Source organism: Phyllostomus hastatus, unplaced genomic scaffold (genome assembly GCF_019186645.2).
Source record: "Phyllostomus hastatus isolate PE091 unplaced genomic scaffold, TTU_PhHast_1.1 phas_scaffold_60, whole genome shotgun sequence".
NCBI lineage: Eukaryota > Metazoa > Chordata > Mammalia > Chiroptera > Phyllostomidae > Phyllostomus > Phyllostomus hastatus.
The window spans coordinates 1,895,468-1,909,286 of NW_025334038.1; the positions used below are offsets into that span (position 1 = coordinate 1,895,468).

General features: G+C 45.1%; 1 protein-coding gene across 2 annotated transcripts in view; it reads right to left on the reverse strand.

Moving 5' to 3' along the window:
* RALB (RAS like proto-oncogene B) overlaps nucleotides 1-12,704 on the reverse strand; it is a 58,655-nt gene extending 45,951 nt beyond the window's left edge. The window contains exons 1-2 of one of the 2 annotated variants that reach the window (XM_045825900.1): nucleotides 12,535-12,704; nucleotides 11,812-11,950 (exon numbers count right to left, since the gene is read on the reverse strand). The gene's annotated coding sequence lies outside the window, so the exon portion shown is untranslated. The remainder of the gene's footprint in view (nucleotides 1-11,811; nucleotides 11,951-12,534) is intronic. The other variant, XM_045825899.1, reaches the window with a different exon arrangement.
* Nucleotides 12,705-13,819: the final 1,115 nt, after the last annotated feature.

The following is a 13,819-nucleotide window of genomic DNA, read 5'->3' on the forward strand; positions in this document are numbered from 1 at the left end:
GAAGATATACAAAATGGAAGGTTCCTATAGGCATAAAGAGGGTGGGCAAGAAAGTTAAACAACTGAATTATTTCAGGCCAAGGTCACCTTCCCTTAGGGAAAGGGAGGAGTCTTATCAGGCAGATGACCTCACTAGTGCTGACCAGGGAATTCTAGATTGATTGGTCTAAAATTCCACTCCTGGGAGAGGCTAAAACTGCAATTAGTTTAGGTATTAAGTCTTGGAGGGGCTTAGCAAAAGTGATTCCATTTTGGAGCTGCTGTTTCTTTTTAATAGCACTACAGACTTTGAGAGCATTTTCAATACAGAAATAAGAGTAGGAGTATTATCATCATCAACAGAGGTCCTTCAGACCTTCCTTCTCTATTACCCCAAAAGACAGTCACAGGCCTTCAGAGGCATTATTGATGGGCATTTCATGACCTGCCCTAAGTCTCCTCAAGCAGGTCCTGAAATTTATCTAACAGAAACAGTCTTTCAATTCCTTCTCTTCCCTGCTGCGTTGGTGTACAAAGACTTAGGGAACCAAAACCAGGAAACTGCCACCTACCCAGCCAAGACTTGGCAACCACAGTGTTAGAACAGAGTTCACCATTCTCTAAGAGGGCCACATACTGCTGAATATCCTTCTACTGAGTCACCACCGAAGTGCAGGCATTCCCACTCTTCCCTCTTACAGAGAGAGATTCTCATACCATCAGAAGGGCATCCATCCCCTGAAATGACTAATCCTACCACCACACCATCCCAAGCCCTTGGAAACATCAGCAAACTCTTCAAGACCCTCCACCTCTTCTAAGAATGTTCCTCTACCTGCTGGCTTTCCCTGAGACTTGGGTGTGCCCTGGGGACACAAAATCTTAAGCAGATGCCATATGCCTCAGGGCCAAGAGGTAATAAGTGCCCTTCCTCTTTCTCCACTGTCACTTCCAATTCAGTACTTCCCTAGGTCCAATAATCTCCTCCTTCCTTAGGAAGTGGTTAATGCCCTTTTCCCACCTGGCTGCTGTCATCTTATAGACCTCCTCATTTCCTTATTCACTGATGGTATTTGCTTCTGGTTCATTGACTTCCTTTCGACCCAACTCCTGGCATCTTCCTCAGTGACCTCTATGTTCATATGGATGGCCTATCTAAAAGTTTGGCATCTCTCACGTCCTCGACCTTCTCCTCTCCAGAAACTTTTTCCTTCATGCTACCTCACTCTGCTAGGGGTATACGCCAAACTTCATCACTATCAGGAAGTTTTCTCCCCTAACCATCCACCCTCAGCCAATACCTTCTAGTTCACTTGCTCAAACACCCACCCATCTCTTGACTCCTTGACACTTGCAAGCCCTGACCTCCAGTCCTTCCTGTGCACCAGCTCCCTCTGGGCTCAAATTCCCTCTTTCCCCAGCCTCCACACGACTGTCGACATTATAAAAGCCCTCCTGCAAATAGTCACCTCCCGCACTCCTTCTACCAGGCTCTTCACACCTGCACCTGGCAGGCAACTGCTACTGTCTAGAGGAAAAGAAAACCATGCAACCAGCCATATATGAACCTTCACATTAAAAGCATTTATGATCACAAACCAGAAATGGACATCCACTCAATACTTCCTAGGAGTCTTACCATGATTCTCCCCTACACTCACTCTCCAGAAACTGTAACAGAGAGGTCAGACCAAACTGCTAGAGAAGGCAGGGGGAGAAAACCCCTCTCTTTGAATGGACTGGCCACTGGAGGAAGGAGACTGCCCAGGCACCCAGGCAGTTCCTGACTCAGCATAAGGGAGCTTGTACAGAACATGTGTCACTAGAGACTTTGCCCCCTTCCTAAACATGTCAACCAAAAAAGGGGAAAAGACAAATATGACTGACACTGGCCTTCATTAATTTAAAAACTCAACACTCCCACTGACTTCCAGAACACATGGGATTCTGGGTGAAACTTTTAAACAAAAGAGAGGCAGAAACTCACTCTCAGGTCTCTTGGCCATTTAGCTTCTTTGACTCTTGCTTTGCCCTGCACAGACAGGAGCAGCGTCTGCTGGGATGGCTTAGGCCTTAGGCCCTGCACAGCTGGAAGCCAGTTCCTGAAGACAAGGTCCCACACAGATACATTTCTCGCTGGGCTCCAGCCCTTGGGACACTACCACCCAATATAACATGGCACATGGATCCTGGACTACTTCCACTTTCTCACTCTAAGAACAACACACGAAGACATGAGCTGAGACATTCCTCACAAATGAAGCTTCCTCTGAACAACTGTCCGGAATAATCTGACAACACAGCCCAGACCCTAAAAAGACAGGAACTGCTAGAAGGCAATGACAACTCTCTCTCTCTCTCTCTCTCTCTCTCTCTCTCTCTCTCTCTCTCTCTCTCACACACACACACACACACACACACACACACAGGCATAAAGCTCTAGAGACAAAGACCCATTTAAATAACAACCTTAAACTGCAGATAAACAATAATGAAAAACTTCTGGGCATGGATTTGGACTTTAATCTTCCTGGGGATGACTGGTTTTCTGGGCTTTACAGAAAAGATGGACTCAATCAGCTCGAAGCAAAAATATTCCCAGCCCCCTCAAATTGGGAACCCTATTAATAAAAACCTATTTCCTTTCCCCCAAAATCTTCATATTATACATATACATGGCAACAAGTGGCTGGACCCCATACTGCCCAACTATAAGATGACTTTACCCCATTTTCCCCTACAGAAGCCTTTAAGCACAAACTCCCTCATCACTCTTCCACCAAATCTACAAACCTATCAGCATCCATGCCCATCTCCTCCTTGTCTCTGGTTACATGGAGAGGACACTCCTGCTCTCAGCAAAAGCCATGCCCTCCACACAGGCATTGGACTGCATACACCCACCACCCCAATCCTGCAGTGTCATCCCAGCCATCATCCTCTTTTCGTGAATCGTCAGTCAGTCTTGATCTCTCTGCAGGATCATCTCCCAACAGCCTACAGCCTCCTTTATTTAATCTTCATCTTGAACACTCACATTTTTTATTCCTACATATCCCTTTGGCAAGTGACACTATTTCCCTATAGCCCTGGTTATCTATAACAACTCTCCTCAAACTTTAATGTAGATACAAATTTCCTGGGAATCTTGTTAAAATGTATATTCTAATTCAGTAGGCCTGGGGTGGAGCCCAAGGCTTTGCACTGCCAACCTGCTCCAAGATGATGCTGCTGGCCCACAGACCCCACTAGAGTGGTAAGGCTGTACTTCCTTACTACTTCATTGATGAAGTGCCTTCTACTCTGGCTTCCTTGCCCAGCACAACTTCATGGAAACTGGTTTTGTCAAAAACATCAATAAACTCTATGTTGCAAACGCCTATATAAACATTTCTTTCTCTTCTCCCATCCTCTTCCCCTCCTCCTTTGAAAAATGAGCATGTAGCAAAGGTGACAAAACTTTGCCTGTAAAGGGGAAGGCCCTTAGCAGGCCAATTCAAAGATCCCTCTGGATATCTCCCTCCAGTCTGTTGCTCCAGCCTCCATAGCACCACATCCTCCCACAGTGCTTGTGGTTTCTCTAGCATCTCATTCTCTGTGTGGTTTGCTAGGTCTTCTTCCTTTACCTGGCTTCTAAATGTCAGCGCTCCTCAGAGTTCAGTTGTACACCCTTCTCATTTCTACGTTCTCTTGCTCCGTGATCTCATCCATACCAACAACTTTAGGTGCAGCTCCCAAATTTTTCTGGTATAGCACAGATCTCTCTCCTGACCTCCAGACATGTATCCTTCTAACTGCCACTTCTCCCCACAAGGGTACCCAGCAAGAATCTCACACTATTCCCAAATCGATTCCTGATTCTTGACCCCCTCCCTCGCCCCTTAAAATCCACAGCTCCACTAATCCCATTTAGTAGTTACTGGAGTAACTAGTCATATACAAGGCATTACTAAAAACCAAAAACTGGAGAGTCATCTTTGATTCCCATTGCCTCTCCCCCAACTCAATTCATGACCAACATGACTACTTATGAGGCAGGATAGTAACAAGCTAGAAAAATTCCTTGGCAAGTGGTATAGGGAAACTGAGACATAGTTAAATGACCGAGCAATTTATAGTCTGAAAATAAATCCCAAGGTCTTATCTTCCCTAACCAAGGACACAGGAACAAATGGTTTACACATTCTAGACCAGCAGGGGGCAGACCCACCTCAGTCCCAATCCCTCTCTGTCCCTCTTTGGTGATATTCCTTGAAGCATTCCTTTATATGCTGATTCATTTTCATGTATCAGCATATAAAGGACACAACTGGAAAGCTAATGAATATACTATGGAGATCCTCCCTTGAGGACCCCCCTAAAACTCCCACCTTTAGGAAACAGATAAAAACCCTTAAGACAAAGAATCCAGAGCATGCCCACACCTTCTCCCCACCTTCTTTCCTCAGGTGTTGGTTCTTGCTCTCTTTCTCCTAAGCTCTCAGGGTCCCCACAAGACTTGCTACCAGGACAGCAGCTGGCAATGGCAGGTTGTCCTGGGCAAACCGCCTGAACTCATTTCCAAGGATCCTCCTTTTGCCTCTGTAACTTGTTTCCTGAGTCCACGCACTTCTCACTCACTTTTTCCTCTGTAACTTCCTTTCTAAAGGGCCAAGGCAGCCTCACCTTGGCATGACTCTTTCTCACATTTCCAAAAGGCCAAGGCAGCCCCACCTAGGCTCACTCCTGTTGCTGTGACCTTGCCTCTTCTATCTTAAGCCCTTCCTTTGTCTCACTGTCCCCAGCTTTAATAAAGGTACTCTCAAAATCACCTGGACTCATGTCGTGAAATCCTTCCTACACAAAGTCAAGAACCCACTCATTCCAGACAGTGCCAGGGTGGACCCGCCTTGGTCCCAGTCCCTCTCCAGTGACAGTTCTACTGATTCCATCTCCAAAATAAAGTTTGAATTCCCCATTTCTTCCATCTCCTCAGCCACACCCCAGTCCTAGCCACCAACCACTTAACAGCCACAGCTTCCTAACTGATTTCTCAGTGCTACTTTTGTTTCTCTTCAATCTGTCTCCACAGAGCACATACGGTGAATTTTCTAAAACTGCAAATAAAAGTGTGCCTAAAGCTCTTTTAATGGCTCACCATGAGTAAAATCTGAACCCTCTGCTCTCCATGGCCTACAAGACCACACATCAACCAGTCCCTAGCCACTTTTGTCTTCTTCCACTTCCCAAGCAGGCCAAGTGCTCCAATCACTTTCACCCGCTCTACTCTCCTGTAGTATTGCCTTTAGGAAGACTGAAGCAAGATACAATCAAGAAACTGAAGAAAGATCCTTGTGGCTGCCTACAGCAAAAAGAAAAAGATAGAGTCTAGTATGAGAGGAAACTAGAGGAAAGTAAAAGCCAGGTCAATTATGGCCCAGTAAGCCCAGTGGTTTAGAGATTTTAGATTTTTTACTGAAAGCACTGGAAAGCCATTGAAGTGTTTCAGGCAGGTAAGTAACGTAATTAGACTTGCATGTTGAAAAGATCGTTCTAACTATAGTATGGAGAAACAGAGAGGTCCCAAGCAGATATGGGAGATGCAGCAGGCCGGACCAGAGACAGTGACAGCCTAAGGGGATAACAGTAGACATGGGGATCACAGCTAGATTCTACAACTACTTAGGAGGCTGCACTACTGTGACTTTTAAGAAATATATTTTGGTTTACACTAATGAGGTGATTTTTGGAAAGCACCTAAGTAATAGGGAGCTGGGTGCCAGGGGAACCAACCTTGAACAGAGGGTTGGAACTTTTGGTCCCACCCTCTAATTTCCAAGGAGCAGAGGGGGGCTGGAGGTTGAATCAATCACCAATGGCCAATGATTTAATCAGTCATAACTATGAAATCTAAAAGGAGGATGTCAGAGAGTTTCCAGGCTGGGGAACCAGAACGCTTCCATGTGGCACACCATGCTGGGTCCCAAACTCCTCAAGGACAGAAGCTCCTTTGTTCAGGACTCACCCTACTATGTTGATCTACGTTCTTTCATATCCTTTGCCATATATCAGTAACCTAGTGAGTAAACCAGTTTCCTCAGTTCTGTGAGCAGTTCTAGAAAATTAATCAAACCCAAGGAGGGAGTTGTGGGAACCTCTGATTTACAGTCAGTCGTGGGTCATAAAAGTACAGATAACAACCTGAATGGAAGACTGACATCTGAAATCCAAGGAGGGGGTCATGGGAACCTTCAATCTGTAGCTGCTTGGTCAGAAGCACAGGTAACAACCTGGACTTACTACTGGTGTCTGAAGTGGAGGGCAGTCTTATGAGACTGAGCCCTCAACCTGTGAAATTTGATGCTGTGAACTGCAGGATGCCGGGCTGGTGATTGAGAATTGCTTGGTGGTGCGGGGAACCCCTCCCCACCTCACCCCCACACCACACTAGTACTGGGTGTAAATCCTTTTTAGAAATTTTTTTAAAATATATTTTGTTGATTATGCTATTACAGTTGTCCCATTTCCCCCCTTCACTCCCCTCCACCCTGTATACCCTCTCCCATCCACTTCCCCCTCTTTTAGTTCATGTCCATGTGTCATATTTATAAGTTCTTCAGCGTCTACATTTCTCATACTATTCTTATCCTCCCCATCTGTTTCCTACCTACAATCTATGCTACTTATTCTCTGTACCTTTTCCCCCTCTCTCCTCCTCCACCTCCCCAGTTGCTAACCCTCCATGTGATCTCCATTTCTGTGGTTCTGTTCCTGTTCTAGTTGTTTGCTTAGTTTCTTTTGGTTTTGCTTTAGGTGTGGTTGTTAATAATTGTGAGTTTGCTGTCCTTTTACTATACATGTTTTTTTCTTTATCTTCTTTTCTTAGATAAGTCCCTTTAACATTTCATAAAATAAGGGCTTGGTGATGATGAACTCCTTTAACTTGACCTTATCTGAGAAGCACTTTATCTGCCCTTCCATTCTAAATGAAAGCTTTGCTGGATAGTAATCTGGAATATAGGTCCTTGTCTTTTATGACTTGAAATACTTCTTTCCAGCCCCTTCTTGCCTGCAAGGTCTCTTTGGAGAAATCAGTTGACAGTCTGATGGGAACTCCTTTGTAAGTTACTGTCCCCTTATCTCTTGCTGCTTCTAGGATTCTCTCCTTCATTTTTACCTTGGCTAATGTAATTATGATGTGCCTTGGTGTGTTCCTTCTTGGGTCCAACTTCTTTGGACTCTCTGAGCTTCCTGGATTTCCTGGAAGTCTATTTCCTTTGCCAGACTGGGGAAGTTCTCCTTTATTATTTGTTCAAATACGTGCTCAATCTGTTGCTTTTCCTCTTCCCCATGTGGTACCCCTATAATTCGGATGTTGGAACATTTAAAGATGTCCTGAAGGTTCCTAAGCTTCTCCTCGTTTTTTTGAATTCTTATTTCTCCATTCTTTCCTGTTTGGTTGTTTCTTTCTTCCTTCTGGTCCACTCTATTATTCTGAGTCCCAGTTTCCTTCCCATTAGTGTTGGCTCCCTGTGCATTTTTCTTCTTTTATGGTAACCTGCATTTTTTCATGTAATTTGTGCCCAAAATCAACCAATTCTGTGAGCTTCTTGATCACCAGTGTTTTGAACTGTGCATCTGATAGGTTAGCTATCTCTTGGTCGCTCAAAAGGATGAGTTCTGGGGCACTGATTTGTGCTTCTGTTTGAGATATGTCTCTCTCTCCCCCTTTTTTTTTTTTTTTGGACTGGTTGCTCCTGTTACAGTGAGGGGCGGAGCCTTAAATGTTCACCAGGGCTGGGCACCCCAGTCGCTAGACTGTGACATTATATGTTGAGGGCGGGTCAAGAGGGAACAATGGCGGTTGCTCCATTCTCTGTGGGATCTCAGTCCCTTCTCTGGGATCCTGGGTTGCGCGCTCTGCCCTGCTCCACAATCGCCGCCTCACTGGGTCTGCCAGCTGCCGCTTGCATACTCAGCATCCACCCGCTGTGATCTTGTGCGCCCCAGATGCCTTACATGCTCCCGGTTGCCTATGCACCCTGTTCTCCGCGCCACGACCCTGCGCCTGACTGCTAGTCTCCGCCCCTCCTACTGATCTGGATGAACGGGTCTATTTCAACTTCTTGGCTGTCCGACTTCTATTCAGATAAATTTTCTGTCAGTTCTGGGTGTTATTCTGCCTCTAAATTACTGTTGTTCCAATCTTGGTTGTGCGTGGAGGTACGGTGCGTCCACCTATGCCTCCATCTTGCTGGAAGTCAGAAATGTTTTTAAAAATAGCAGAACTTACTGAACAGATAGAATTGGAGACTTTTTTTTTAAGGCTTAATATGTGAAAACTACCACATTGGCTAAAATCCTCTCCTAATACTAGGATCAGATAACCCATAATAAATGACTGGCCACCAATCCTTTCCTGTTTTTATTAGGAGGAAGTGGGTGGAGAAAGGAGGAGGAGGATGGGAGAGGTAGGATGAAAGAAAAGAAAGATAAGTTCTTTCTTTTCTAGCTCACAAATTAGGGCAACGAATAGGGAAAGGGCCAAAATCTCAGAAGTAAGGAAATCAGACTGTACTGACTTTCCAGGCCTGCCTAATGGTGATTCTAAGTGTCTTCAACTGGGTCGGGATGAACAAAAATGATTCTCAGAAGACTTCATTGTCTGAAGTTACAATTTAACATGATTTGTGAACTCTCTTATTGTAAATATGCTAGATTCAAAGACTTTTGTTACATGAAAATATCAGAATGTTTAAAGATGAAAGGAAAATCAGAAGTCATTTAATCAGGCTTCAGGCTCAGGACTCCTTAACCCTCCTCTCTACCTACAGACACCTCAGACAGGTTTCATTGAGAAGCTAAAAGAAAAATGCCCTTCAAGCCAGATACAATTAAAACATATCTGGGTTTCAAAAGAGAAATGAGGAATTGCTGAGCAAAGAAATATTGTCCAAATGCTTAAAATAACTGAGGGCGGGCACTTTGATTTAGGTCCACCAAGATTTTTTCAGTTACTTTGCCAATGAGTTTTATTTTAAAAAATACATGAATGATTAATGACTAATTTTAAGCTATTCATCAAGGAGATCATTTTGGCAATAATTTTTTATCAATTTGTTTTAGGATTAAAAATACTTGGCTATTCCATTTGGTTTAGAGGCCAGCAAGATTTAAATTTCTAATTTCCATATTTGGCTAATTAATTCTAGCATCTGACCATGAAGAACCAGAAGAAAATAAAAAGTTTCTAGAAGAGTAAAAACTCTAGCTATATTTAACCTCCTACAGTACATACTTTGGTAAGCATATGAAACAAAGATTTTTCACAATAATATAAGTTCTAAACCTGAAAAAAATAATTGTGGGAGCTGGCATCCATAATGCCAGTGATCCTCAGGCTCCCCTTGTGTGGTCAGTCCCTCCCTCCCACATTGCACCAGGTCTGGTCTATGTGCTGGTAAAAGTGATGGTATGTCACTTCCAAGATCAGGTATGAAGATGCTGCAATTTCTATCTTGATCATCCTCTGTCTTTCTCTCTTTCTGTTTCCCTTTCTGTCTCTCTCAGATCACATGCTCTGGGGAAAAGCTGCCATGTTGCAGAGTCCTATGGAGAAGCCCACATGGTGACGAATTCAGGCCTCTGGCCACGAGCCCTGTGAGTGAGCATCTTTGAAGCAGATTCTCCAGCCCCAGTCACACCTTCAGATGGCTCCAACCTCAGGAGAAACCCTGAGTCAGAAATATCCAGCCAAGCTTCTCTCAGATTCCTGAACTTCAGAAACTGTAGATATAACTGAGAACTGAGATAATAAATGTCTGTTGTCTTAGGTGGCCAGGTTTGGCATGATTTATTACACAGAGGTAGAAAATTCATTCAAAAGACAAACAAATGTAAAACTACTATATTTATTTTAACTCATGCCACATGCTAAGTAAAAGTATGTAACTTGGGCTATTTTAATTTGGGTCTGACCTAATTTAGTAGTTTCTATGTCAATTCCCAATCTAGTGGACCTAAAAGATGCTATATATAAGTTGCCCACAAACCAATGACAAAAGCAATGATGACAATAATATTTTATACTTATTGATTAATAGCACTTTCTTCTGCATTTATACTTCAATTTTTAAAAAGCAAAAAAAAAATCCCTAAAGTTTCCTCTGCAACCATAACAGAGAACATTCAGTTCTCTGTAAGCAGTTACTTTCTTTAAAAGTAACATACAGTTGAAATTGAGACCTGGCTGGCATTTTGTAGTTGGCCACAGTAACTACATACTTTGGCGTTTTAATACTCAGCTTCCACACTCTTCATCTTTCTTTCCATTCTCACTCATCCAAAAGCTCATACATCCTCTGACCTACTGGCCGCTCTACTGTTGAAATATCTAAGAATATGTACACATATACACCCATATTTGTGTTCCTAGGTACCAAAAGAACTGAGGAGCTAAAGGTCAAATATTATCTCCAAGGCCAGATATTTATCTGGTGTTGGTTAGATCAGTGAGTCTGTAACAAGCAGATAGCTGATACACAGTAAACATTAGTTGCCCTCCTCCTCCTTACCCACCCCACCATCCTCCCTGTGAGCTCCATTTTCTCTGGTACTTTGGCTCTCTCATTCAGACTTATCGTCAGCCACATAAATTCACTTAAAAAAAAAATCCAGGTGTCTTGCATATATATGCACAGGGGCTATCTGTTTAGAAGTACGTGTAGCCAATGAAAAATACAACTCTTGCACATCTTGGGACAAATACACTGGAAATGTTAGAAGAGTTCACCAAGATCTCTTCCGACACTATAGTTCCAGGTTGCTATATTGATTCCAAATTTAGCTTTCAGAAAAGGTTTCCAGTGATGTTTCCAAATCCAATGACTGGATACAAATTTAGTAACTGAATGCAAAGAGGTATTGTGGGATTGGGTGATATGGCACAAAGGATTATCTCAACTCTGGATTAAAAATTTCCAGTCTCAAACCATCCTCGGCTACGGCATGAATTTAAAACTTTTCCACTTCTTCCACCTTCTACCTAGACCTGTTTAGATCCCATTTGAGCCTCTAATTTTTGTTTTCCAATATCCACGTGTCTAGGTCCCATATTCCCAAAAGAGATCTAATAATTTATATCTCCACTTTTTTCCACACAAAATCCTGGGAAAGCTTCTACTCCTCAGGCGCAGGGAAATCTTGCTGAGATCTCAAATAAGAGAACCCACTTTTCCAATCAGAAATAAAGTAAATGGAAAAGGAAGGAAAGACCCAGTTGTGGTCAGAGAAAAGTACACTAGCTGACTCCATTATAACCACACACAGGAGATGTATATCCCTAGCCTTATTCCCATCCCTATCTCCATCCCACCCCCACTACCACAGAGAAGTGAAAGCCATACTCAAAATCACACCACTAATAAAGTTTCGGAACCATCAGCAAACCTAGGTGTTCACACTCTGCCCTCCAGTTCTTCCCAATATTCAGTGCTACCATTCACAGTCATCCCATTTCTGGATATTCTAATTATTTTGCTGCAGGTCTAAGAAACATTGCCTTAACCTTCAAGCTTTGCCATCCAAGAATCTTGTTGTTTTGCTTAAAACATGGCTCATTTACATATCTAAAAGATAGGCTGTCCCTTCTGATCATCAGTGCCCACTATCCATCCCCAAAACTTAACAAAAAGAAATGAGGTTAGGAAAGTAGGACAAAGCAGAAAGTTCACTGTTCTTGGAACGGTTGAAATCAAGGCACAGATAACTCAAATGAATAATCAGCCAAGCCTCTTTCACTGACAATTCTAAATCAGTCCATCATACACAAGAACTTCTCCCCAGTAGACTCACCTGAAAACAGCATCAAAGTTACAACGTTCCCAATATTCACCTGAAAATGGGCACAGACAGGACACTTCGAACAAGCTGCCTGGGCGCAGCTATCTCTGCCACTACCAGTTCTGAACCACCCACGAATAAAGTTATTTACCTATAAGGGGGCAAGAAGAGAGGTGCTGAAGCCTAGTCCAGGCAAACAGTTCAAGTCCATTGTGCTGCTTCCTATTAGAAGCCACACCCCGTGCCAGCCCCTATCACAAAGAAACTGAGGGAGCAGGGGCAACTTTATGCTCATTTGCAAGGCAAGACCAAAAACAGACCGAACAACTTTTAGAACGTGGCCCTGTTCAGTCCAAGCACAAGATCTTAAGGTACTTACAAGTTCTTGCAACACTTTAGCGGTAACTAAGGCACTGAGGAAGTGGACCTTCCTCGGGCTGGAGGCCCGAAAGGGCAGGAAGTGGAAGCAGAGGCCATTTGTGGGAAAAGGGAAGGAGCGGAGAAAAGGGAGAGGCTGGGGAGCCGCCCCCATTTCCTCAGCTCCAGATCGATCTAGGAGGCCCGGAGGCTTTCTCCAGGGGACCTCCCGGGCCGCTGCTCGCGCGCGTCGCCCTTCGGCGGCCTGGGGGCGCGACGTGTCCGACGGCCGGACAGGGTAGACACCCAGCGCCGGGCGGCCAACTCCACTTCTCCAGCCCGCCCCTAAGGGGTCCTGCCAGACCCGGACTGTCTCACCTGGGACCGGTCTGGCGCAGCCTCAGCCGTCCGCAACCCGCGAGCCGCTCTTAAACCCACCCCGCCGTCCCCTGCGCCTTCTCCAGGGGCCGGACCCCAGCAGTCCCCAGCCAATTTGTCATTGAGCAGCAGGAGATTGCTTCCCCACCCCTGAGCGCGCCCCCGGTGTCGCCTAGGCAACCCCGCCTCTCGAGAGCGCGCCCTCCCTTCCGCTCCCACTCCCTGGAGGCCCTGCCCACTAAGCACCTAGTAGCCAATCTGAAGCAGAGCTTCCAAGCCCAGGAGGCTGGGGGTACTCTTCGCCAATGACAAGCGGTCACCAGCGTGGGGGTTGGGGGAGGGGGGGGGAGGGGGGGAGGCGGGCTCGGCACGCCTGCCCCGCCCCCCTCCGTTTCCCTCTCTCGGCCGCGGGCCACGTAGCACGTGACCGATGCTGCAGTGGTGGAGTCTGGAGGTAGTTTGGGGATCGTGGGTATGGACAGATGAAGGGTGCTCCCATAGTGGTTTTAGGTAAGGGCGAGGCCAAAGTAGTGGAAAACAAAAGGGAAGGGCAGACCTGAGGCAGAAAATCAAGGAAAATTAATGATGCGGCGCGCAAGTGTGGAAGGGTCCAGGCGACTGTCGGAACGTCCGGGTCACCTGAGGAGGGAACTTCGCCTGTCGCCAAGACTCTTTTGGCTAATGACATACCGGGGAGATCCTAGCAATACTTTAGCCAGGTCACAAGGTCAAGAGTCCTAGCTCCAGCCATAGCCTTGAGGCAGGAAGTGCAGTGGAAAAGCTCCAGGCCCACAGCTTTCTCCCCCACAGCCTACCCCTATCATCGCCCTCCAAAGCCCCGAACTTGTAATTTTCTCTCCAAATAGGGCTTCACCTCGGGTTGATTTTCCCAACTAACCTCCACTTCCTAGAGCTGCATCCTACCCCCACCGCCTCCGCAGGATCTTTGGCCCCACTGACCCTTACACAAACCCCATGGCACAACATACTGTATTGCAATTAATTGTTTAAGTATCTGTCTCTAATCTCTGAGGAAGGAAAATAGTTCTTGTTCAATTCGATATCCACTGCAGCTGGTACTATGTAATTCCTTCGTTGTTGATAATAATACATGAGAGTACACGTATATTCTATGAGAGGCCTGATGCCTTGGTTCAATTGTTAGGAAGAAGCAACTAAGGGATCGAGGCCCTCCACCAACAGCTGTCAAAAAGCACGCTAGCTTTACCTTAGTCTTAAGTAACAGGCTGAACAAAAAGCATGTAACCAGAAGAATATCCTAGTG